Source organism: Ailuropoda melanoleuca, chromosome 4 (assembly GCF_002007445.2).
Source record: "Ailuropoda melanoleuca isolate Jingjing chromosome 4, ASM200744v2, whole genome shotgun sequence".
NCBI classification, from domain to species: domain Eukaryota; kingdom Metazoa; phylum Chordata; class Mammalia; order Carnivora; family Ursidae; genus Ailuropoda; species Ailuropoda melanoleuca.
Window position 1 is genome coordinate 60,758,225 of NC_048221.1, and position 21,721 is coordinate 60,779,945.

Here is a 21,721-nt window from a genome sequence, read left to right on the forward strand (position 1 = left end):
CCTTGAAGGCAGGTACTATGATATGCCTTACACAGAAGAGAAAACCAAGGTCCACAGTTGGTGACCTGCTCAAGGCCTCTCAGTTGATAAGGGGGTTACTTTCCCCCTTACATTACTGCCTTCCCCCACCCCCAAGAGCCCCTGGACTCTATCGCCCCCCTCTTTTTTTCAACTTACTTTTATCCTCACTATAATATTTCACATTAGTGGAATATAGTCATCGTTGTTGTGAAACCCTGTGACACATTATCCCTTCATGCAGTTCTAGACAATTCCAGGTGTCAGAAACCATTAGCATAACTGGGGAAATACTGAGTAAGCTTTTTTTGACCCATGCTTTTGATTGAGTACAATGCATTTGCCCAGTCAGTTTTAGTTGAATCCCCGTGATGCCGTAAATTTCTGCAAGCCTTTTGAGGGTAGGAAAGAGATTTTATTCACCTTGACATATCTGCTGCTGAACCCGGAGTCCCCAGCACACAGTAGGCACTCGATAATACTGCATGAATTGGGTATTTGGGTAATTGTTTTTTTGTAAAAAGCCTTAATTAGTTAAATGAAGGTAATACAAATTTTAAAATGGTAAATTTAGAGGGCTTTGTGTCTTCAAAATGTTTTTAGCCCTTGCAGGGACATGGGATGGAGAGGACAGCGGGTAACTTGTCCCTTTGGGATTAGTGGGCACTATGTGGTAATATCACCCACCTCAACCTAGTTCTACTTGGGGGCTCCCCCATACCTGTGCCGCTCACGGTCAGGGAGAGGACCACGGGGGGAGCAGAGACCCAGCGCCACCCGCAAGCACTCGGTGAGCCACGTTGAAGTTCAAAGGAGCGTGTTTATCAGCAAACAAAGGGCTGCGCGGTCTCGGGTCCCGAGACCAGCTGCGGCCGCCCGGGAAGGGTAAGAGGACCGCGGTGACAAATGGACATTCCGCACGCGAGCAGACGGACACCCGATCTGCGGCTCCCGGCTGCCCCACCCACCGTCTCCAGCTGCTGGGCCCACAGTCGCCGCCCGCTCTCGCGGCCGGTTCTCCACGCGCCCAGCGAGCAGCCTCGGGCGCTACCGTCCCGAGAACTTTCCCATCCCTCGGGGATAGGGGCGGGCGGTGGGGAGGGGCGGGTAGATGGAGGCCTCTACGAAATTCCTTCCCCGGACTTGGTGGGCGGCCCTTCGCAAGTGGAAGGTGGCTGGTCCCCAAGTCCAACCCCGACCCTAGGGCGCCCCGGAGAAGCTCCCGGGAGCGAGAACCGCGCGGGAGGAACAAAGGGAGCCAGCGGGCCGGAGACGATGCTGCGCTCCCCTGCGCCCCACCCGGTCGACTCGCGGGCGCTGCCTCCTGCGCAGGTACCCCGGCCTGCGGCGCGGAGGGAGGGTGTGTTCAAGCGGGGTACACAAAGACTCACTTCCGCGGGGCCAGTCGCCCAGACTCCCCAGCCCGCCACTCACAGCCTGTTCACGTTCTTGCATCCCTGCCGCCCGCGGGACCTGCCTGCGCTCCGGCTGCCCGCGCAGGGCCGGTGCAGGTAACCCTCGGAGGAAGTAGGGCTGGCTGCAGGCGGCGGCCGGGGAGAGGCATGCCTTTTTAGGCAGCCGCGCCGCCCGCGCCGCCCCACGCAGCCCAAGTCTGCAGTCGCTCTCTGCCAGAGGCAGGCTTCCGCGCGAAGCCGGAGAGCGCCCAGCCGTGCACCCCGCCTGGCGGGCCGGGGGCGCAGGGAGCGGACCGTGCAACTTCCCAGCGCCCGGCGCCCGGCCGCTAGGTGAGCCGAGGCCCGGAAGGGGGAGGACGGAGGCGCTGGCGGAGGGAGGGGGGCCCGAGGCGGGCGGAGCGCAGCGCCGCGCCGGCCCCGAGGCCGAGCCACCCGCCGCGCCTGCAGCTGCCGCCCGGCGCCGAGCGGCTCTGGCCCGGGGGAGGTGATCCCGAGGCCTCCCGGGACGCGGGTCGCTCGGGGCTCCCGAGGTGGCGCGGGGAGGTGGCTCCGCGGAGGTGGCTCCGCGGAGGAGGGGGCGGCCACCAGCAGGAGAATCTGAGCCGCGCGCTCGGCGTCCGCAGACCCCAAGTTCCGCGGCGCGCGTCGGGCGCCCCCGGCCCCAAGTCCCGGCTCTAGCGGGCGGCCGAGTGAGTGTGGGAGCGCGTGGCGCGCGCGCCCGAGAGGCTGCCAGGGAATAAAATGTGACACGCACGTCTCCGACTCCAGCGCCGCGCGGCCGGGGAGCGCCGAGAACAGCGGGGTCGGACGCTGCGAGGCGCGGCGTCCGGAGAAGGTTGGTCTGGGAGGGCGGGGGCTCGGGCTGTGGGGCGATGTCTGCCTCGGTGTCGCCGAAGCCTGGGCGCTGCTCTGTAGGGAGTTGGGCTTGGCGACCAGGAGCCAGACCTTTGTAGGGGGTGGACGTTTAGGGTTTTGGGGGAGAGGCAAGACATTCTTCGAGAGGGTAAGCAAACGGGAGGACTTGAGCTTTAGGGACGGGCGGACACAGTTGTGTTCCTGCGGTTCAGTCAATAAAACGGCGATCTTTTATTTAATTTGGCACTGGGAGGGAATCGAGATTTTTAATTGCCTTCCTCGACCCCACCCCCATGCAAAACTGCGCTTCTTAAAGCTTAAAGTATGTTCTATTGATCTCTAGTTTGCTGTAGCTATGATTAGAGACCGAAGGGATCCTTAGAATCCCAAATACCCGGGTGTTAATTCTTATGCACTTGCACGGAAGAAACTCTTACTTTTAAGTTGTACTTTTCACCGTGTATAGAGAAGATATTTGATGCATTCTTTTGGGTAAGCAATGTTAACACCCATTTCTTTCGGATTTGACGGTGCTGGGGCACGGAGTGAAGTTAAACTTGTGGCTCGCAGCAAGTGATGCCTTCCAAAGCGAGCTGAATAGCTTGTGTTTGGAGAAGCCCTGCTTTCCAGGAATTTAAATGAGACTTTTTGTGATTGCCTTCCAGGTCTCTCCTCCTAGTACCATATTTGTTTTGTCAGGCTGAACTTTAAAAGCTGTTTTATAATCCGAGAAGCACTTCGGGAGAAAAGTAATGCTTGGCTGGTTTTTTGTGAACTTATTTTTACAGGGTCATGCTGAAAATTTGATTAGAAGCAAACCATATTTGGTTGAAATCTTTGTTTTCTGTGCCTTTTGCGTTCTAACAGTGAAAGGGCTTGCTGATTCTCTGCGTGGGGCACTGGCTGCTTGGGTGAGGGTATTGTTGGAGCACTTGCAACAGATTTTGTGTTAAGTGCCTTGTGCATATATAAAAAGCTTCATTTGGGTTGCTTGATATTTACGCTTTTTGGAATTTTGCTTAATATATTTTGCCATTTTGAAAAAATTGTGACTAATGAAGAATTTCAAAAATCGAAATGCCGTATGTGATCCTGTTGTTGCAAACTTAGGGTTAACACTTCCTTTAAAAGAAAAAAATGATGTGTGGCCTTGAACTTATTTTTACCCACTTTCCTTCTCCCATTATTTTTCTGAAACTGACACCCAGAATTTTTGCAGCACTCCAAGGCTTGCGTTTCCTACTAAAGCTTGAGAAAAACTGTTGACAATGGTGAATGAATAGTAGGATCAAAATGGAGAACAACCTAAAATGTGAATTGCCTTGAATTTTACAACTATGTTAAAAACAGGGGCACTCAACATGTTGGAATCTTGATCCAGTTTTTATTGTGATTGATGTAAATTTTAGCATTTTACCTTTTTGCTTCGTGCAGTTGGAGCTTCTGGAGTTTTAAGTGAAATCTTTTGGCAAAATTGTGATGTGAGCCTCAGCTCTTAGTGGAATTCTGAGCGCCACGATTTAGACAGAAGGTGGAGACTGTTGGAGAGTGGTCAGAGCAGAGGGCAGCATTTGGCGGGTTTCTTAGGTGGTGCAGTCTATTTAGGAAGTAAAGATAATGAAATGAGGATATGCAGACTGGAGGGTTCAAGGCTGAGATAATTTAATGTTAAAAATTAAGTTAATGGGGGCCCCTGGGTAGCACAGTGGATTAAGTGTCTACTTGACTTTGGCTCAAGTCATGATCTCAGGGTCCTGGGATCGAGCTGTGCTCACTGAGGAGTCTGCTTGTCCCTCTCTCTCTGCTCCTCCACCCACTCACTCATGCACACTCTCTTTCTCTCCCTCTGAAATAAATAAATAAATCTTTATTATATATATATATATATATATATATGAATGGATTTATTAGGCAGAGAAGGACGATCAATCAACTATGCTCACTTTCTGGTGAGGACAGTTAAGAAGGAAAAGAAGGGTTTACTTACTCTGGGGGTGAAGACTTAAGTTGGGGCTGGGGGAGGATTTGTGGTCAGCCAGCAAGATACAGTTTAAATAATGAAGTGGTTGCTGAGAAAGTCCTGGAGGTGCTTGTTTCCAGAGCTTTTCCCCTGAGAGTCTCCTCTTTCTGAGATGATTCAAGTGTGTCTCTGATCTATGTTTATACTAACTGCAGTTGTACACCGTAGGTCCAGAAGGTACCCAAGCGTGTGTTTGCCAAGTGCTGCTTAAGTCTTTTTTAAAATGACAAACTCATCCTGAGGTTTCTGCGTCTACTGCTTAGATCAAACAAAGGATGAGTTCCTTTCCACAAACTTGGAAATATTTGCCCTTCTAGAAAACTGAGTTGATTTTCTGAGTTAATGCCTCATTCACATTACTTCTGAATAAAAATATCTTATGTGTTGATAATGGGAACAGTCTTAAATATTCACCCTCTCTTTAATTGTAATGTGTTTTTCCCCCTTCTGGATCTTCTGTTATACTTAAATTTTGGTTGATTAAGTTAAATGATCTTAAATTTTGGTTGATTAAGTTAAATGAAATACTTCATTCGACTTGCTTAAATGTCTAAGCATAAAGTAGTACCCTGTGATAGGTGTATGTTACGTTTTACGTTTTTAAGCATTGAAAGCTCCTCCTCAAAAAAGAACTGTGGGATGAAGTTCACCACTGACTGTAAGAGAAATAATTACATAGAATCAGATGCTAATTTTGGAATCAGGAAAGTGCAGGTGTACATTTACATAGCAATTTTCAATGTCCTCAACAGGCTGAGGTGAAGGTCAAGGACTGAGTGTGCTGTGGAAGTTGACCAGCTACTATTAGTGGATAAACTTCAAACTTTCAGTTTAATGTATGTGCCATTTTTCTGAAAGCCCTCCTTCCTATTTTGGAGAGATTTGTCTGTAAACACTATTAAGTACATAGGGCACAGACAGAAGTATCAGAGAAATATGGATTTGTTACCAAATCCCAGCCTGATCTGAAATTCCAAGTCCTCCCCCCACGCTGAATTGATGGAGAACAGGTGCAATGCTTAGAACCCACCCAACCTGTGGGTGATGTGACGGCCATGCATTTTGAGGGTGTGAGGTGTGAACTGGCAGTGCTAAGGCCTTCCAGACAGCAGTGGTTTGGTCCAGCACTAGCGTGGATCCTAGACCTGCTGCTGGGTAAAAAAGCAGGTTACCAGCAGTTGCCTGGCCCCTGTCTTCAGTTGGCTACTTGCAGATTCGGGGCCATCCCACAGTGCTGTGTCCCTTCTGATTTGGGGAGGAATTGCTCTCTGGATGGAAATGACATGAGAGAAAGCATACCCCCTCCTGCAGGATTCATCTGCACAGAACTGCTCTGTGTCCCTTCTGGGTTCTGCTGCCCTCTGTGGTCTTCCCTAGGAAAGAATTCTGGATTGGAAGTAGACAAGGGCTCCTACAAGCTCATTGGAAGGGTGTGTGGGTTGGGTTTTTAGTTTTGCGCTGGACTTTCTCAGAGAAGAAGAAGCAGCAAGGAAATCTCTTGGCCAGTCCCCTCAAACCTGAGCCCTAGGGAGTGCTCTCCCTGCAAAGCAGGTCACTGGAGCAAGTCTGAGCCTTACCAGGGCTCAGGTTCCAGGGCTGGGAAATGAAGCCATACGCAGATTTAATCCAAGGTGGCTTGTCCTGCTGGGATCCCATGCAATTGAGAATTGTATATTCCCGCCTACTTAACAGCGAATCCCCATGCTCAGAGGTGAATTCCTCTTTAGTTAACTTGCTGGACATCCCTTCAAACACCATGTGGCCCAGGGGAAAGTAGTAACTCAAAGAATAATAACAGCAATTGCTTCAGACTTACTATGGACCATACCCTGCCACTTGGTCTGCATACCTTATCAAAGTACACCTTAGCCACAACCCTGGGATGTGCGGTTATCCCATTTTACAGGTGAGGAGACTGAGCCACAGAAAGATGAAGTGACTTCCTTAAGTGTCCCCTAGTGGGAGAGTGGCAGAGCTGGGTTTTGGCCCTGGGTTTGTGTGTTCGGACATTTGTGCTGTGGAGATGGTGCTCAGAGTCTATGGAGGATCAGGTGGTCATTGTGTTGGGGCCAGAGAAGGGCAGTGACCATGAGCTTTCATGTCGCAGACCATGGCCGAGCTTGCTGGATGAGGAAGATAGTACAGGATGGAAGGGGATGAGGGGACGCTCATCAGGCAAAGCCCATGGATTCACCAGAACCTGGAAGCAGAAAGGGGCATGAAATGCAACCTAAAAGTGGCCCCCACAGGTGAGAGTACCTGGGCCGTCAGTATGAGAATGAAAATCAGGCTCATATGAAGGCTGTCTTAGCAAGTGAAATTTCCAAGGAAAATTTTAAGCTAAGATTTGAGAAAACTACCCCAATGCTCTGAGTTATTAGGTCAATGAAGAGAGCAAGCTCAGAAAGAAATCTCTCAGGACATTTAGAAATATATTGGCTAAAGCATGCGAGAATACACTGTAAAGAAAAATCCTGCGATATCTTGATTATAAGCTGCTGTTTTCAGAAGTTTATAATTCCCACATCAAGTTCTACTCTAGGTTGCTCCTAGTATTTGAGCCTGAGAGGGAAATGCATTATTAAATTTAAACAATTGGTTTTCCATGTTCAAATTATACAAATTTTTCAAGTAGAGGTTCTTGCATGTTGGTAATTGTGGTTTCTAAAATTACTTAGCTTGAAATTAAATTTGGAAAAGGGTAAAATCTCTTAGATGATCTGAGAGCTTTCATTACTCAGAGATAAATTTGAGAAGTAGCTTCCTCGAAAGTGTAGTCATGACTTTTCTGAGAGATAAGTATATTATGTGCTAAAAACCTGTATTTGTGCCTCTGACCAGAAGCCAGTAGAAAAAGATACAGTTAATACTGGACTTGCTTCTTAAATGATAGAGTTAACCCAGTTAAGCTATAGAACTATTAAGTGCATGATTGAATGGATGGATTTGGTTGTACTATGGGAAGAGGGACCTTGCTGTGTAAATCATATTTTAAAATTAGGAAAACTAAATCCCCCATGCAGAAAAGAGGCTGTCATTGTGTCGCACATACACACACACGCACCTGTACACACATACACGTGCAAATACAGGAGGAATACGTCCCTGCGTTAAATGAATTAGGATACTTACGCATTAATTGTTGGGATTCACAACTGTCAAGTAACAAAATCAGTATTTAGAGCCCTGACCTTCCTTCTGAGAGAAGAACATTCTTTTTCCTGTATTCATATCTCTGAGAGAATTGCATGTTCCAAATTATCAGTGGCTTGCTCGAAGGTTATCAAAACATTTAGGGTTTAAACTTTACTTTTGATTTATTATTAATAGGATTGATATGGGAAAACACATTTATGTGTGTGAGTGTGTATATCTGTAAGTATTCACAACAACAGCATCTTCAAGGTACCTTTAGTGGTTTGCAGAATGAAGGGAGGCCTCTCAGGCAGGGCAGCCAGGAGAACCGATGTGGGGCCCTATACTTTAGTTAGCTATTTGCCAAATGAAAGAAGTGGAGCCATGTCAGGTGTTTCAGGTTAACCTGAAGTTGGCCAAACTGTGTGTGACTTCGTCTCCCTCTGAGAGAACAGATAACTCTTTGAAATTACCCTGAATTGTAATGTCCTCTGATAAAATACTTAAGACAATAGCAAGCTCAAGTGTTTAATTTTTTTAAAAAAACATTTGAGGGGCGCCTGGGTGGCGCAGTCGTTAAGCGTCTGCCTTCGGCTCAGGGCGTGATCCCGGCGTTATGGGATTGAGCCCCACGTCAGGCTCCTCTGCTATGAGCCTGCTTCTTCCTCTCCCACTCCCCCTGCTTGTGTTCCCTCTCTCACTGGCTGTCTCTGTCTCTGTCAAATAAATAAATAAAAATCTTTAAAAAAAAAAAAAAAAACATTTGATACCCTCTGGTCCTCAAGGTATTTTTTTTGGAGCGATTTATGAATACTGGGAAGCTGACCAGTGCAACATGGTTTACTTTATATTAGTATATGTGTATCTGTATGTATGTAATATGTACATAGGTACCTGATTTACATTTTTCACAGGGCAGTTTTCTTCCTTAGAATCACAGTATAGTGGCAAACTATAGTCCTCTGGCCTATGTTCAAAATTAGTAGCTGGGAGAGTCGAGCCAATTAAGTAATTTGCCCAACTAAATGCTTGATACTTTATAATAACATTCAGAGAGTGCCATTAAATAGATTGCTTCATTAACTATTCGAGATGCGAGAGTTTCGGAAACTGACTTGATAGTAGTAAGAAAATGTCTATAATGTGACTTGAAAATAATGGGAGTGCTTCTGTAAGTTAAAACCAAATATGTCTCTACTGGCCACACTCTGTAATTTTCACATAATTAAAGTGTATCATTAATGTATTATAATCATACCCCAGCAATACCCACATATTACTGTACAATACATACACAGAAAGCAGAATTAATTTTTGGTTTGGGGGGTTTTCACTATTTTCATGACTGGTAAGCATAGTATTAGATGTAAAACCAGAAGTGGGTAAAGGAAAAGCTTTAAATAGTATTAAATAATGTGCTTCATGAGGGGTAGTCAGAAACTACTGGAAAAGGGAACCCTTTTTCCTATATAGAGGAACAACAAATATAACCCAATGATAGCATGGAACTCTGTGAGTATAATCAGATGCATGATGGGGAGGTTTGACTGGCAAAACTAAACCCCACTGACCCCAGAGCGCCCCCAGTGGGTCCCTGCCTCTCAGTTGCCCTAATCAGATCTACCTTGAACTCATGATATCGTATTGGAAATGAAAGGTGAGTTTATAATATACAAAGTTACCGAGCATTATGGCCCACACATGCGGTCTGGGAATTACGGTATCCACGGGGTGCATATCAGCAACCCTAAATGCTTAGTGCATTGGTGGAGTCGGCAGCCAGGGGCCTGGGGCTGCCTTCTTCCAGGTCCCTGTTCAACCTAGAGGGCTGCAGCCTGGTAGGAGGCCCATTCCTTAGAATCATTCCTTGTTGAACTGAAAGACAGCCATAGATCAATTCATTGGCTTTCCAGGGTACATATTTTCTCCCACATAGTGTTTTCTCTTGGGAAAAAATTCAAGTTCTATACGTGAGGAAAGGTAGTCAGAGAACAGAATTGTAGGAGGAAGGTCTGTACGTTTTTGTTTGTTTATATTGTGTGGGGTTTTTTGTTTGTTTTTAATTTTAGCTGTGGGTAGAAAACAAGGATTGATGATTGCAATTAGGTGTTGAAACATTCCCCTTGTTTGTTCTGTGTAGTTGCTAAGCAAATCATTTTTCCGAGATAAGGGAAGTCCCTTGGACTGTTCGCTCACATGTGTGCTTCAAAATGCAGTTCCCGGGGAGCCTGGGTGGCACAGCGGTTAAGCGTCAGCCTTCGGCTCAGGGCGTGATCCTGGTGTTGTGGGATCGAGCCCCACATCAGGCTCCTCCGCTATGAGCCTGCTTCTTCCTCTCCCACTCCCCCTGCTTGTGTTCCCTCTCTCGCTGGCTGTCTCTATCTCTGTCAAATAAATAAATAAAATCTTTAGAAAAAAATGCAGTTCCCTTCACTTGGTGCTGACGGTTTATAGAGGGAGGAAAAGCAGTGACTGAGTCAGGGGCTCCATGGCAGAACGGGAGATACACGCTCATGTTTTATTAAAAGAAGCTAATGCCGTAAGCATTTGTTCAACTCCGGGAGCTTGGAAGAGTGACGTCACTGAACAAAACAGGTCTGGAGCATGTTTTTTGCTTTTGTTTTTGTTTTCAATTCTCAGGACTACTTTTGCTTTCATGTGACGTTATCCTTGTCAGCTACCTTCATGCCCACAAATCAGATCTCATCGACCTCAAATACAATAGAGGTGGGGCAGTGCCCCCAAATCACCTTCCGGGGTCTCAGGAGCATACGGAGAAGCAAACTGAGCTACTCCCTTGCAAATCAGATAGGCCATCGGAGATCTGGATAAAACATCCAGGGCTGGTAGACACTAATCAGGAAGAACTGGCTCATGTCATGCTGGTCTCGAGACCAGAAATGGGTGGCATCCGACGGAATCTTGGAGGAGAAAAGAGGTACATAGGAGCCTGTCATTTCCATCCCCCGCCCCCACATGCCACTTACTTATTTCTCCAGACAGTTCCGATCTCTTATGTTCTTCTTCATTCTCTAAACGTGTATCTGTGTACGTCATATCCTGCTGGTGTCCGTAGGATGTGGGAGGGAAGCGGTGTCACTTCTCCAAGTTCAGTTTTACTCTGACTTTGGGGCCACTACTTGACCTGTCTTGTGTTCTTCAGCTGTATTCCTAACCAGAGAATTGCTGCATAGACAAGTTAATTATTGAATCTTTAGCCAGTGTCAACTGTGCACAGGTTGTAAGTGAAAAGTTTGATGAATTTTCATAAACCGAATACATTCATGTAACCAGCTAGATCAAGAATCAAGTAGTACCAGCATCCTGACGCTTTCCTTGTCCCCTTCTGGTCACTGTCCTGTGGAAGGTAATCACTATCCTGATTTCTTGCAGGACAGGTTAGTTTTGTGTCACCTGCTTATGTTCAATTTTAAACAAAATAACATTTTAACAATTCAGGACATTTTTTAAGGGTTAAAGTAGCATTAACCAGCAATGAAATATAGCTTGTTCTTTAAACTAGAGAAGTTTAATGTTTGTCCAGTCATTGAAACTTCCGTGCTGCATAAAGTGCATTTTGTCATTAACAACCAGTTGTTAATAACATAAGAGCTTAGTTTTGCTATTTGCTGGATGCTATAGATCTTCCCTTCCGTTTGCTACATGACGGGATCAGAAATAAATTTTAAACTGTATTAAAGGCTAGTAACATTATGTTCTAAATCTCAAAGATACATTTTAATATAATTCAGTTTATTTAACATAAAACTGAACATATGACAGTTCTATGGAAAAAAAAACTTAGAAATGAAACTTTCTTTACTAACTGAATTTAATTTCATTTGGCAACTTTTAGCCTCTGGCTTGCAGTTTTGGCATACTTTAATACTGCAAGTGGACACTGAGAAAGGGATAGCTCTATGAGATATTTTGCATAATACAGTTAGACTTGTTAGGAGTTGTTTTTTGAGGAACTAGCTCAGAAAAATTCAGCAGGACATGGAAGATTAAAGTCACATAGATTCAAATATTCTAAGTTTTTGTCTTCATAGAGATATTCTACATTGCAATTTGGAAATAATAGATAAAAATCCATAAATTAAAAAAAAAACAAAAAACTAGGGGCGCCTAGGTTGCTCAGTCGTTAAGCGTCTGCCTTCGGCTCAGGGCGTGATCCTCGCGTTCTGGGATCGAGCCCCACATCAGGCTTCTCTGCTGGGAGCCTGCTTCTTCCTCTCTCACTCCCCCTGCTTGTGTTCCCTTTCTCACTGGCAGTCTCTCTGTCAAATGAATAAATAAAATCTTTAAAAAAAAACAACTAAAAAATCTAGGGGTGCCTGGATGGCTCAGTTGTTAAGTGTCTGCCTTTGGCTCAGGTCATGATCCTGGAGTCCCAGGATCAAGCCCTGTGTCGGGGGGGGTCCCCACTCAGTGCGGAGTCTGCTTCTCTCTCTACCCCTCACTTTGCTCATGTGTTCTCTCTCTCTCTCCTTGTCTCTCTATCTCTCAAATAAATAAATGAAATCTTAAAAAAAATAACCTGAAAAATAGAAAAACTCAGGTGCAGGCTCTACGTTGCCTGGCCTATACATGGAGTGGGCACTGACCAGCTTGGGGAGAGGTTTCCACCATACCAAGCAACTAATGTTCAAAGGGATAGAAAGAAAAGGTAGAATGGTATCTCAAAGTTTACCAGAAAGGAAAAGAATAAAACTTGGAAATGTGCTTTAAAAAGTAAAAAGGTTAACAGGCAGATTGCTTCATAATGGTCCAATGTACTCAGATTATGTTGTATAAATTCAGGATTTGCCCAGAGCCAAAGAGATTGGCTTAAACCCAAAGCCCGCAGCCGATGGAACCGGTTGGTAGAGAGCTGGGTATTTTGGCAGCCACGCTCACACAGCATAATTTGGTTTCTGTCTCCTGAAGAGGAAGCTGTAACCCTTCCCTGCCTCTGAACATGCTGGCTTTAGTTCAGCCTGCCCTCGGGCACGTGCTACTTGTGTGGCTCAGAAATCTGTGATTATACTTCCTGTGACTGTCCAGAGTCTCTTTCCTGACGTTTACCGTTTCTGGAGGGCAAAGTGTTTTTGGGGGCTTCAGCTTCTATTGTTTATCGTGTTCTTCACAGAAAAAAATGAAGGGAAGCCCTGCCGTATTAGCAGAAGGCACATTTTATAGGACGCATTCATTTTACGGATGGCTGTCTTCGCTCTTGCTCACCTCCCGAACCCTGGCCCATTGTGCATATTGGCAGAGTCATCTTTCCTAACCCTAACCTTGATCATGTGACCCTCTCCTCTCCTTGGATGCTCCAGTGCCGCCTCCCACCCCTCTTTTCCCCCCGTGGCTTACAGGACACAGCCTGGGAGTTTTAGAACGTCATGTGCTTCTGAATTGGGCCCCAGTGTTTTGGTCTCCACTTTCCTACCATTAGTGTCTTTCTGACCGTATTGGGTTGAGTCTAAGGATGGACCTGCTTCTTTCTCTTTCTGCCTCCACATCTCTGTGTCGCACAAGTGCACACAGATGGTGCGTGCTCCCCGCGGTGCTGCAGCACCATCTCTCTTTGTTGTACTTATTACTCTGTATTATAAGTAACCTTTTCCTCCTCTCTCCCCTGCTTACCTGTAAGGTCCTTGCAGGCAGCCCTGGCTCCTTAGCACATCTCAAGGTACTGAGCTCAGTAGATGCTTGATCAATGTCCACTGAATGAATGGAGCTAAAAGTATTGCTAGATTTGAAAGGATTACTGACCGCTCTGTAAACATGATTTCTAAAAATGAAGGGGAGACAGTGGGATCTTTTCTGCCTTTTTTCTTCAAGCTGAGTCCCCATGTATATAGCTCCCCCAATTCTCGCCATCCATTTATAAACAGGACATTCTGAAGACAAGGGACCTTGCACAAGGTGGACTGTCCTGTACGTACATTACCTTTAGAGTTACTGTTACTCACTCTGGAAAAATACATTTACTTGCAGTGTTAGGAAATCAGAGTTAAACCATTCACCCTTATAATTTTTACGCCTCTTGTGAATCTCACAGAGAAAACTGGACATTCACATTCCTTTTCGTAAGTATTACAAGTGTGGTTGGGCATCTTTGTTCCCCTCTTTAACAAAGCATTCCGAAGTATGGGACACAAGTAATTGGTAAGTGATTAGTAAATAAATTGGGTAGGATCTGCCCAGGAGGTTTTATAAAAGCACTTTGTCTAGGATTCATAAATGTTGCATCAAATTCTAACAATTAGAACTACATACATTATCAGCACCTGGTGTGGTAATAAAGGCTGCTTTGGACAGAATGGGCTCAGCAACATTGTGTTGTTGCACTGCATTATTTTCTGGCTGCCTACGAATCATCTATGAATAGGTATTAAAACTTGGAAAGGTACTGCTAGACTGGGGACAGTATAAAATATCAGCTGTCCATTAGGAATTATAAATGCAATCCCTCGATCCTGAAGTAAGTCCAACCAGGTGCAAGTGGAAAGGTAACTCACACCTTTAGTTGAAAGCCTGGGGAAGGCACGGTGCTGTACCTTCTTCCTACATCTGTCAGATGCATGGCCCTGACCTCTTTCTGCCAGCGCTCCCTGCGGGAGGCAGCCCCAGGGCTCAAGGGTGCCTTCCCGGACAGAGGGTCAGTGTGCAGCCGAGGTCATTAATGTGTATGTGGAATATAGTGTATTTTCAGTCTCTTCCCAGATGCACGTCCTCTTGAGTGCCAGGCGCTGTGCATTTCTCTCCCCACTATGTAAGAGAGTTTTGTTTTAAAGTTTGCAGTCTCCCAAAAGGTTGAGTTAGAGCTAGGGCATGCCTGGGATGAGTCATTTAATTAAAGGGGACTCTTTCCCTTACTCTGAACCCATACTAGGATTAAAATAAAAATGTTACCAATGGTTGAATTTAGGGATCTTTGGAGCTTCTCAGTGGTAAATAGAACATTGCAGGCATTTAACAAAAGCACAGGGAATTAAAAAAAAAAAAATGCATGGAGTATTTGAATAAACTATTTCCTTGCTCCATTTACATATGCTTAAGATACAAGGGACCACTTGGGAGTTAAAGAAGAACCTAAGTGTGGATTTCCTCTCACCCACAGAAATAGCTTTAAATCGCTTTCATGGTCAAGTTAAGTGGATTTTAGTGACTTCATGTGTATTGGCTATTAGCAGTTGTTGGTGCTGCTGACTGCAGCAGTCAGGCAGTTCATTTTGGAGACCCCATCTCTGCCCTGGGCTGTGGGTAAATCTCCACATCATCCGCACAGACTCACATCTGTCCCTGCGTTCACACACCAGGCAAAGGAAGCTCTTTGAGTAAGAAGACTCAAGTTCCTGGTAGAAGTCTGGTTTAGGTCCCAGAGCATCAGGGCATTGCTGTTATTTAAAGTAATGTATTCAGATTTGAATATCTGTTTAAATTATTTCATTTTTCTTAATGACCTTAGATCTTTACACACCCCCAAGCCCTTTTAATTTTCCTATGAGTCATGCTATGCCAGTTTAATAAGGCTGTTATGCCAGTGGGTTTCTCTGCACTTTTTAATTATGTTGTTGTCCCGGACATGGTTTTTGATAACTGGATGTGGTTAGAAAATTCTATTACTCTGTTCTGGAAATCTGGTGCCAGCCAGGAAGACCTACCCCTGCAGGAAAACCAACCCACCAACTTTCGTTGAACCCTCCAGGAAACTCATAATCATTGGATATTGGAACTCTTTTCTTTTTTTCTTTTTTTAAGATTTTATTTATTTGACAGAGACAGCCAGTGAGAGAGGGAACACAGCAGGGGGAGTGGGAGAGGAAGAAGCAGGCTCCTAGCAGAGGAGCCTGATGTGGGGCTCGATCCCTGAACGCTGGGATCACGCCCTGAGCCGAAGGCAGACGCTTAGCGACTGTGCCACCCAGGCGCCCCTGGAACTCTGTTCAAATGGATCCCAGGCTTTTGGGGGAGGCAGTGAACTTGGCCTGTGCCTTCAGCGATGATTTGGTGTTTTGCTTCTTTATTGGTTTGGCTTTCTTTTCTTTCCCCAACTGTTTTAGACTCCTTGATAAGGTTTACTCTCATGCAGAAAGCCTCAAAGTAAACAGTTTTGTTGGCTTCCTAGAAACTGGTGATGAATAATATGGATCTAATAAGAAGTACTGCATTTACCTTGTATCCATTTCATGCATCTCTGAAGTAATTCAGAATTTCAACTTTTCAGGCCCTCTTAGTGAATTGCTATTAAACATTCAGTTTGCACACCAAAATAATGGTCTTTATTCTTTATTCTTTTTTTTGGGGGGGAGCATATCCTTCTCCCAGGAAGAAAAGAAAGACTAGCCTCCTGCAGGGTGATAGATTAATGCCTCCAGCTCCCTCTGCCAACGGAAAGGTGGAGATGTGACCATGCAGTGATTGGGAGAATTCCTTGTCCAAACAGTGGCTGAATGCAGGGATCGCCCAGGTGACTGCCGTACAGACCTGGCTCTCCCCGTGCTCCCCTCGCTGGCCATTTTGCAGATGGGCTCCCTAGCAGTCACCATGGGCACATCACATGGGCTCACCAGGTGAAGTGGAACGTGACTCAACACAGAGGTCAGCCCGATTATAGTCTTCACAGACAGCTGGGTCCACTGTCAGTCCTGCCATGAGTCAGGAAGGTGTAAGGCACAGGTGGGAGGGGGAGCTGGGACCCCCTCGGAACTGGGGGAGGGGGGTTCAGCCTCGGATCCCTGCATGGCTGGACCCCTGCCTGGCTGAGCTCCAAGGGAGGCCTCAGCTATCGGTCAAGTTAATGAGAAGGGCTTAAAAGCAAACAAATCCTATCTTCCCTCCTCAGGGTTCTTGAGTGTTCTGGAAGGGTCTGACTGACAGCTTTGAAGGCCCCACTGCCTGCCCAGAGAGCTGAGACAGCGGGAGGGGGCTTCTACAAGGTATGACCAGTCAGCCTCTCCCCTCCGTGACCTATGAAACAGGCAGGAAAGGGGTCCCCCAGGCCCCCATCTCGGGCCGGCTTCTGAGGACAGCAACAGTTACCCTTGAGTTCAAAGGGCAGCTGTTATTTTGGGGCTTCTAGAGGACAAGGTGAAAAGATGAGATGAAATATGCTGTTTGCTGAAGGAAATTAACAAAGTAGTCTGGGTTTGGTATTTCCTGGAGTATCTGAGTGGAAGAGGTAAGTTCTGTGCACAAGGGAGGCTGCCAGAGAGCCAGATGCCCTTCCCCTGGCTCAGGGGCTGCACCTGCCTGAGAGGAGTCCTTGTAGTCCCTGATTCCACGGAGGCATGACTCCTTCCCCAGGACTTCCTCAGTTTATATCTCCCGGGGTGGCTGTCCTGTCTGGTTACCACCCACACATCTTCACTTGCCCCCACCCCGGAAATTCTTAAATATGGGGCCTTTTCTCGCTGACCTTTGTGTCTCCAGGGGCTAGCAAGTTCCTTGTGTAGATGGTTGTTGAATACAAGAAGCTTCCTTCAGGGTAGACAGGGCCTTGCTGCAGACACCCACCCGTCCACCTGTTATCTCACGGCTAACCCCGCGTGGAATGTGATGGCATTTCTTCCACCAACAGTGTATTTAATTTTTTTTTTCTTTTGCACTCCCTAATTCGTGCTCTTCAGCCATAATGAACACAAGCGGGGACAGAAATTTATAGAAGAAAGGTACATCCTGAGATTAGAAATTTCCTTCTTAAAAAGGGGAACACGTTGGCTTATTGTAACTGTCTCTTAATCCCCCACCTCTACACTGATGATAGATTGATGACAATTTTTTGCGTGTCGGATTCTTTCCCTACCTCTCTTCAGCTTCTGGTCTGCCATCTCTTTGTGTGATGCATGATGTCAGGACTTGCGTGTGAACAGCAAGCACTATTGAACCACGGCTGGAGGTTTTCAGGACAGTTATCATTGCTTTGGGACTTGTACACAGATACTTCGTTTATTATGGCAGGTTCTAAAAATTTATGACCTGTGAAAAGTTTATTTTCAGTGTAACTGAGGTCAGAATTGGACATTTAATTCAAAATCCATATGGCGCTGAGTTGCACAGTGTGTGAAAGTGCTTTGTAAACCGTAGAAGGCGGCCTGAGGAGAGAGATGNTGATCAGTAAACTTGGTCTGGGCTGGATATTCTTGCTAATCTTCTGGGGGAGGGGCCTATTGCGCTGATTCTCAGGTGTCTTTGCCCCGGGTGGAACTGCACCACCCTTGCGGGGGGGGGGGGGGGGGGCGGTGAGTTCTTCTTCTTTCCGCTTATTTCTACATTTTTTACGTTAAGACTTCCAGAGCAGTTTCAGGTTCACAGCAAAATTAAGCAGCACACACAGAGATTTCCCGCCCGCCCCCTACTCCTGCAGGTGCACCGTCTCCCCCACGACAGCCCCCACCATAGATGAACCTACACTGACACGTGGCTGTCACCCCAAGTCTGCAGTTCACATGGGGGTGCACTCGTGGGGTTGTAGCTGCTGGGGGTTTGGACAAATGTGTGTCCACGTGTAGCCACCATTGAAGGACCACACAGTATTCGTACTGCCCTGAGCATCCTCCCCCAACTCCCACAACCACCCATCTACTGTTTCTATAGTTCTGCGTTTTCCAGAATGTCATATAATTGGAATCATGCAGTTTGTAACCTTTCAGACTGGCTGCTTTCATTAGCAGTTAGTGCATTTAAGATTCCTCCCTGTCTTTCTATGGCTTGAGAGTTCCTTTCTTTTTAGAGCTGAATAACTTTCCATTGTCTGGTTACCATAGTTTGTCTGTTCCTATTATCCAATGGATTATTTGTCCATTCAGCCAACTGAGGGACACCTTGGTGGCTTCCGAGTTTGGGCAATTGTGAATGAAACTGCTGTAAACATCCATGGGCAGGTTTTCATGTGGACGTGAGTTTTCAGTTCCTTCCAATAAATACCAAGGAGCGTGATTACCAGAGTGTATGGGTAGAGTATGTTTAGTTTCCTAAGACTGACAAACTGTCTTCCAAAGTGGCTGTCCCACTTTTGCATTCCCACCAGCGATGAATGGGGGTTCTTTGCTCCATATCCTTGGTGGTGTCAGGGTTCTGGATTCCGGCCATTCTGATAGGTGAGTGTGGGTCTCTCGTGTTTGTTTTTATCTGCGTTTCCGTGAGGACTTATGAAGGGGGGCATCTTTGGATATGCTTATTTGCCATCCGTATATCTTCTTTGATGAGTGTCTGTGAAGGTTGTTGCCTCATCTTTTAATCAGGTTGTTTATTTTCTTACTGTTGAGTTTTAAGAATTCTTTGTATAAGTTTGATCACGGTCCTTCATCAGGTGTGTCTTTTGCAAATATTTTCTCCCAGTCTGTGGCTCGTCTCATCCTCTTGCGATGGTCTTTCAGAGAGAAGCAGCTGCTTGTTTTAATGAAGCTCAGCTTATCAGCTCTTCCTTTCATAGATCGCGCCCTTGGTGTTGTATTTAACAAGTCCCTGCCATATCCAAGGTCATCACCATTTTCTCCTGTGTTATCTTTTAGGTATTTTATAGTTTTGCATTTTGGGTTTAGGTCTGTGATTTCTTCTGCTTTTTGTTCTTAAGTCTCTTCCCTTGTAAAATGAGAGTAAATCACCTGGGTCTTTTTTGACAAGCAGTATGCTTAAGTATCCGACCAGCACATCTATCCTGGGCTCAAGGAGGTCACCTGTGGCTATTATTAGTTTAACCACAGCATCATAGTCAAAGGCAATGGACTTGCTCCAGGTCCAGCAAGATTTTTTGGCCTTTGTTTAATCAGCCCTCATAAAGGTTTGGGGCTTTTTGTTGTGGTGGTGGTGGTTTTGCTATTGCATTTCCTTCTTATATAATACCTTATTCTTTGAAGTGAGTTTTGGCATAAGTAACTTAACCCAGTAAGTGGTTTGGGGGGTCTTAAGGATGCAGAAAGCTCCTGGGGTGGAAATGCCCTGACGTTGAGTTGGCTGTGGGACTCAAGGACACAAAAGGTTAATCTGCAGCTTCTCGTCCGCGCTTGGTGTCCAACCCAACATGCTGTCTCTGCACAGAATGCCTGTTTAGCAGCCCAGTACTCATTTCAGTCCCTCCTCCATCCTAACCAGTTCCCTAAAGGATTACACCTGCCATAAAACGCAGCCTGTGGTTATGGAGGTAATTAAGTATTGGGGAAAAGAAGCAGAAAGACTTTGAAGTTACATAAAACTCCTCATTTATTTGTTTTTATTAAGGTTCTTAGAAATGACTTTGCCCTCTTCATCTCTAAAATTGTATGCTTTGCTGAGACTCTGTTGGATAACAGTTATATGTTCCTGGCTCAGAGTGAATACTTGCTCAGTGAATAGAGAAAATACAGCCTAAATGATTCGGAGAAAACAAGAAGGAAAAAAGAAAAGCCAAAGGGAATAAAGAGTTAACTGTCAGATGTCCAGATTGCTACCAGTGGAATAATGATAAAAATGTTCTGAAGCTGTGGGAACCCTTTTGCTGCTAATGAGAGGTGACTAAGACAGCGTCAAAGCGGCAGGGCTCGGGAGTCAGCCTGGGTTCGGATCCTGCCTCTACCACTTACGCGCTACGTGACGTCCAGGGCTGGCTGATGGACTCCATGCAGAATTCAAATGCGGGGCCCCTTATTCAAAAGCAGGGGGAGAACATGCCCTTCGCGGCACCAAAACAAAACACTTTTCCTTCCCTTCCCTTTTTTCCTCTGTCTTGTCATGGTGTTTTTAATATTCTAAGTAAAGAAAAATTAAAATGTAACGATTAGCATGAATTTTACCGTCCATCCTTCTGTTGTGTAATGCCAGTTTTAAATGTCAGTGTAAGAGCGTTCAACGCCTGTGCAGAATCACCGAGATTACACAACAGGCACTTCATGGCTGGCACATGCCTACATGTTTTGTTCTTACCAGAACAGTGGAAACACTGCTCCGAAGGAACTGAGCTGTTTTTATTTCTCCTGGTGACACACGCCCATGCTACCAACTTCAGCTTTCCAAGAAGGAAGGAAAAGGCTTTTCTGTACCTCATCACTTCTAGCACATGTGGATGGCTTATCCAGGAAATAAGAAAGGACACTTTGGTGTCCACTGTGTTTCTTATTTTTGCTTTTGAGGCCAGTTCTGGCTCTAACAAAGCATGGCCCCTCGGGGCTGCTGGATCCCCCTACTTAGTCACAGCTAACAGGCTTACCGTGTGCTCACTTTGAGTCGTGCTAAACTCCTGTGCATTGTGGGCTCACGGGGCATCACACATGCTGTGTGTGCAAGGAAGGGTGGACACACCTATTGCATGGATGTGTAGCTGCCTGCCCTGCTCTGCTCTGCTCACACGCATGCTTCTGTTGTCCTATTGCCCCATGTCCCCATCAGATTTTACTTGGAAAACACAGACTCGAAGACAAAGTTATTATTAAGAACTTTAAGATGCGGCAGGAGAACATGAATACAAACCTGGTGCTTCTGGGAACCTATCGCACTGCACAAGTCACACACCTGGGAGGCTGGCCCTGATGGCTGACATCGAATGGATTCTCTCTCTTTTTTTTTTTTAGATTTTTATTAATTTATTTGAGAGAGCACAAGCAGGGTAAAGGGCAGGGGGCGGGGCTCGATCCCAGGACCCTGGGATCATGACCTGAGCCAAAGGCAGATGCTTAACCAACTGAGCCACCCAGGCGTCCTAATAGAATGGATTCTTAACCTCCAGGAAACTGTTTCCTCATGATAAAATCAAGCAACAGTATGACCTAACTCACAGGTTGTATTTATGTTTAAATGAGGCCCTGCTTGTGGTTTATGAAGTACCACACTTGATACATACGATGCCTTTACTCAAAGTTCATCCTTCATCAACTTCCAACTACCGCACAAGTCCCCAAACAAGACAGTTCTATTGTCAGAAAGATAACCTCGTGTGGAGGCAAGCAGCAGTCATGAAATGCCACTTCTAGAAGTGAGCAGGCAGGAGAAAAAAAAAAAAGTCAAAAATACATTTTATTATCTCTGTTGAAATGATTCAGTGTCTGTACAGATGCCTAAGAAAATAAAATGTGCCTTGAGGGCTCTGAAGAGCAAAGTGGTTTTATAAAACTATGAAACACGGCTTCCAGTTCCACACCTCTTTCCCCGCGGGCAACGTGCTTTCTTCGTCTGTGCCTTCATTTTCTCCCATGTAAAGCGAGTGTCAGACGTCCGACACAGATACTACAATGTGTCACATCATGGCATAGTGTCCCCCCAGTAGAAGGGATGGAAGACAGAAACGAAGACTTGGAAATGTATGCAACAAGGACATGAC

General features: G+C 45.8%; 1 protein-coding gene across 7 annotated transcripts in view; it reads left to right on the forward strand.

The window, feature by feature from the left end:
- Nucleotides 1-763: 763 nt before the first annotated feature.
- ST6GAL2 (ST6 beta-galactoside alpha-2,6-sialyltransferase 2) overlaps nt 764-21,721 on the forward strand; it is a 76,444-nt gene continuing 55,486 nt past the window's right edge. For 3 of the 7 annotated variants that reach the window (XM_034658917.1, XM_034658920.1, XM_034658922.1), the window contains exon 1: nt 1,844-2,268. The gene's annotated coding sequence lies outside the window, so the exon portion shown is untranslated. Of the gene's footprint in view, nt 1,351-1,537; nt 1,764-1,843; nt 2,269-21,721 lie in introns of those variants that run through there. The other 4 variants (XM_034658915.1, XM_034658921.1, XM_034658918.1 and 1 more) reach the window with 3 other exon arrangements.